The sequence below is a fragment of the Cavia porcellus genome, unplaced genomic scaffold (assembly GCF_034190915.1).
Source record: "Cavia porcellus strain 051 isolate PalLab524CR breed Dunkin Hartley unplaced genomic scaffold, mCavPor4.1 scaffold_33, whole genome shotgun sequence".
Classification (NCBI taxonomy): Eukaryota; Metazoa; Chordata; class Mammalia; order Rodentia; family Caviidae; genus Cavia; species Cavia porcellus.
Genome location: NW_026947516.1, coordinates 24,344,496 through 24,349,174, shown reverse-complemented (window position 1 = coordinate 24,349,174; position 4,679 = coordinate 24,344,496). Strand labels below are relative to the sequence as shown.

Genomic DNA, 4,679 nt, shown 5'->3' with positions numbered 1-4,679 from the left:
GATCATAAGTACTATGACAGCTTGCCTAATGTAGTACAATCAATAAAAGCAATAGCATCAAATATAGAATGGAAAATTACAAACAGTGATGATGAATAATTTGTCACCTTTAACCTTAGCTACAAGATTAATGGTTATATACAAATGTAAGACCAATTAGGAAATTATTTATAATAAATATTCATTCAATGGGACAATTTTACCTCAAGGGGAGAAAATTTAAAAAGAAGAAAAATGGAGAAATGAAGAAAAGACATTAGAAGCAAGGTTGAAGGACAATGTGTCACCTTTCTGCAAGGTCCATGATAATTTTCTCTGTATCATTCCAATAGCAGTGTATGTGCTACTGAAGCAAGCACAAGACTGAGGGGCAATGGAGGATTATCCAAACCTCAGGAAAGTAGACAAGATGGAAGAGAATGGAAGAAAGAGAACACAAAAGCAGGACAAAACAGAAAAAATTAAAACTAAAAACAATAGTCACACTTAAAAAAAAAACAAAAATAGGAATAAAAATGTAGCTAATAAACAAAACATTTTATAAAATACCAATGAGAAAAAAGAAAAAAAATTGTCTGTGATTTCAATCTTGTGGTTATTACCTTTGGTATACATTTCTTTGGCACTGTTCAATTCAAGCCCAACTCTGCTCTCTCTGGTAAACAAGAGAGGCAGTCAGATCTCAGATCTGTGTTAGATAATCCCGGAAGCAGGGAGTAGGAAAAAGTCTGTGTGTCATTTTGGGAATTTCAACTCCAGAGGTAATTCATCCTGAAGCTGGCCTCTGGTCATGAGGGCATAGTCTGAGCTGTTTAGTTTAAAACACCCTTGACCACAGCCTGATCACAGCACGCTGATCATGAGTGTCCCTCCAGTATGTCTGTCAGCCAGTCACTATGAAAGTCTAACACTGGAAACCATGAGATGAAGCCAACCCTGTGGCTTCTTGAGTTCCAGACTCAGTTGTCCCTTCCCTAAAATGGTGTCCAGCCAGGTACCTTCTCCAGGAAGTATAGCCAATGAGTGGACTGGAGTCACTCACCAATTATTGTAGTACCCAGCATTCACTGCTCTGCCCAAGTAGCATGCTTCTCTCAGAAGACTTCTGGAGTTGCCTAACTTTACCATGTCTCTAAATTTTATCCTCCTTTCTCTTGCAATGATCCAGGAATAGATTTATAAATGACAGATTGTTCTTTCCATTTTCTGTATTGTGTTCTGCTCTTTATTTTCTCAGTATGCTCCAATTTTCTTTTTAGATGCTTCTGGGTCCAAGGGATTCACATTTCTCTTGTTCGTCACCAAGTTGTTATTTTCCAGTGTGGATTCCAAATTTTGGAAGGCTGATTTATTGTGGCTTACCATTCTGCCATCTTCCCAGAAGTCTGTGGTGTTTTCTTAAGTCACTCTTCTTCATCTTTTAGGTCCAAGTTTAATGCCACTTTTTCTCAAAGTTTCTTTTCATCTACAGGTGAAATTAAGTGACTGTGGCATAAAATTTCAAAACTCTTTCCATTATATTGTTAACACTCCATATTTAATGATTTCAATAAATATGATCCCTAAAGAGAAATTTTATAAATTTAAAAACTCTGGCTATTTTGTTCAACACCATTTATGCTCTACCTTACATGCTGCCATGCACATAGATACTAAAAAGCTTTTCATAAGGTCCAACACTCATTCATGACAAGAACCTTACAGAAAATTGGAATAGATGGTCTTTACCTCAATAGGATAAAGGCCATTTATGATAGACCAACATCCAGCATCATATTAAATGGTCAACAAAAACTCAAAGCTTATACCTTAAAATCAGGCACAAGACAAGGATGTCTTTTATCACCGCTCCTATTCAACATAGCACTAGAAACACTATCCAGAGCAATTAAACAAGAGAGAGAAACAAATGGAGTAAAGATAGGAAAAGAAGTTAAACTATCATTATTTGCAGATGACATGAAACTTTACATAGAAGACCCCAAAACTCCACTGAAAGACTCCTAGATATAATAAGTAAATTCAGCACTGTGGCTGGATACAAAGTCAATATTCATAGCATTCTTACACACTAAGAAAAAAATCACTGAGAAAGAAATAAGAGAAGCCACACCATTCACATTAGCATCCAAAAAAAAAAAAGAAAAAAGAAATACTTAGGAATTAATCTCACCCAAGAAGTAAAAGTTCTATACAGGGGAAATTATAATATCCTGAAAAAAGAAATTGAAGAGGATCTCAGGAAATGGAAAGACATCCTTTGTTCATGGATAGGAAGAATAAATATTGTGAAAGTGGCCACTCTCCCAAAACTGTTATACAGATTAAATGCAATCCCAATGAAAATAACACTAGCATACCTCATAGATCTAGAGAAATCACTCCTAAAATTCTTCTGGAACCAGAAGAGATCTAGAATAGCAAAGGCAATTCTAAGCAGCAAAAGCAGGGAAGAAAGCATCACAATCCCTGACTTGAAGTTATACTACAAAGCTACTGTAATAAAATCAACATGATACTGGAATAAAAACAGATTTGAAGATCAATGGAAAAGATTAGAATATACAACCACAAGTATAAACACACTCAACCACCTTATCTTTGATAAAGGGGCCAAACATATTCACTGGAAAAAGACAGTCTCTTTAATAAATGGTGCTGGAAAACCTGGCTCTCCGTATGTTGAAAACTGAAACTAGACCCATGCCTATCACCATGTACTTTGATCACCATGGATCAAAGATCTAAATATTAAAACAGAAACACTAAATCTGTTGGAACACAAATGAGGTTAAAAATGTTGAAGACATAGGGGTAGGTAGAGAATTCATGAATAGGAATCAAACTGCATGGGAAATACTTCCCAGAATCAATAACTGGGATCATGTGTTATTAAAGAGTTTCTGCATGTTGAAAGAAATATCTAGCATAGTGAAAAGAAAACCCACAAACTGAGAAAAATATCTTAGTGAACTGTCCCTCAGACGAAGGACTTCTGTCTAAAACATATAAGAAATTGAACAAAATCAGACCCCCAAAATTCAAAGACCCAATCCAAAAATGGGCATCCAAGATGAATATACAGTTCTCAGATGAAGAAATACAAATGTCAAATAAACAAATTTAAAAAAAGGTTCATCATCTTTAGAGAAATGCAAATTAAAACAACACTGAGATTCCATCTCCAGAGAGAATGGCCAGTATCAAGAAAACTATCAACAATAAATGCTGGAGAGGCTGTCCTGCACTGTTGGTGGGAGTGTAGACTGGTGCAAATATTGTGGAGGTCAGTCTGGAGATTCCTCAAAAACCTGGGAAGTCCCATTTGACCCAACTGTTCCACTTCTAGGCATCCCAGAAAAATTGAGAACATGATTCCACAGTGATATATGTATACCCATGTTTATAGCAGCACAATTTGTAATAGCCAGATCTTGGAAACAACCTAAGTGTCCATCAACTGAGGAGTGGATAAAAAAGTTGTGGTATTTTTATACAATGGAGTACTACTCAGCTATAAAGAATGATCACATTGAGATATTTATAAATAAATGGATTCAACTTGAGACCATACTCCTAAGAGAAATAAATCAAACTCACATGTATAAATACCATATAGTCTTCCTAGTGTAAGACATGCTAAGAGTACATAAGATTTTATGGTAATCACGATCCTCCATTATATTGCTTTGAAGCCTTATGTTTTCATTCATTAGTTGGAATGGTTTTATTCTTTGTTGTTTGATTTTATTTTGTGTGATGGTATGAACAGCTATGTTGAAGAAAAAAGACATTATGGTAGCCATTGATGATTTAATATCATCTTGCTTTAAAGTCCTACCATGCTTTTTTTTTCTTCTGTTTCATTGGTTCTATCATGTTGTGTCTTATTGGATTTTAATATGTGTAAGAGTATAAACAAATTTTTTATGGAAAATGAGATAATAGAGTAGACATTGTTCATGTTCTGTTAATTGGTTCTCAATGCCCTGTAATATTTTCATTCTCTTGAATGGTTTTATACAACTTTGTTATGTGTGATACTACTGTATGTGAAGGTATGCTCCACTATTTTAAAGAAAGAGACATTGCAGAAGCTACTGTTAAATACCAGATTGTCTTTTGGCGAAGTGCTGTGTTGCTTACATTGTTCCATTCTGATCTGCTTTCTTCTGTCCTCTTTTGTTTTTATCTCTTTAAAACAATAAAAAAATTTAGTTTTCTCAATAAATAAACACTTCACTTTGAACTTGTGTCTAGAAAACAGAAAAAGAGAAGGTTAAGTGCATTGTTCAGTTATAAGAATATCTATGTCAACAAATTGATATCTCTAACACTGATAATAATCACTCAGGAACAATTGAAAAATATATGAAACATTTAAAGTTAATTTTTTCTAGGCAAATTATTGATTTATTTAAGATAAAAATACACGGAAAAAATCAAAAATCAAAAGAGACAAACACAACAACAATAAACCCAAAGCAATAAGAGTATAAGTTTTCAAACAAGGTGATACAAAGTTTTAAATGGTTGTAATATTGCATATTGTTACCTACTAAAGAGTTGCTTAGATTACCAGATAGAGACATGTAAAATTTATCTAATCATATGAGTATTAACTGTTTTTTCCAAGAACTAATACCATTGGTAGTATAGTCATCTTAGCTATTATATAT

General features: G+C 34.0%; 1 non-coding gene across 1 annotated transcript; it reads right to left on the bottom strand.

The window, feature by feature from the left end:
• Nucleotides 1–251: 251 nt before the first annotated feature.
• On the bottom strand, nt 252–359 carry LOC111755810 (U6 spliceosomal RNA). Its single transcript, XR_002790365.1, has one exon. It is a non-coding gene; the product is annotated as a U6 spliceosomal RNA (small nuclear RNA).
• Between the last annotated feature and the right edge of the window lie 4,320 nt (nt 360–4,679).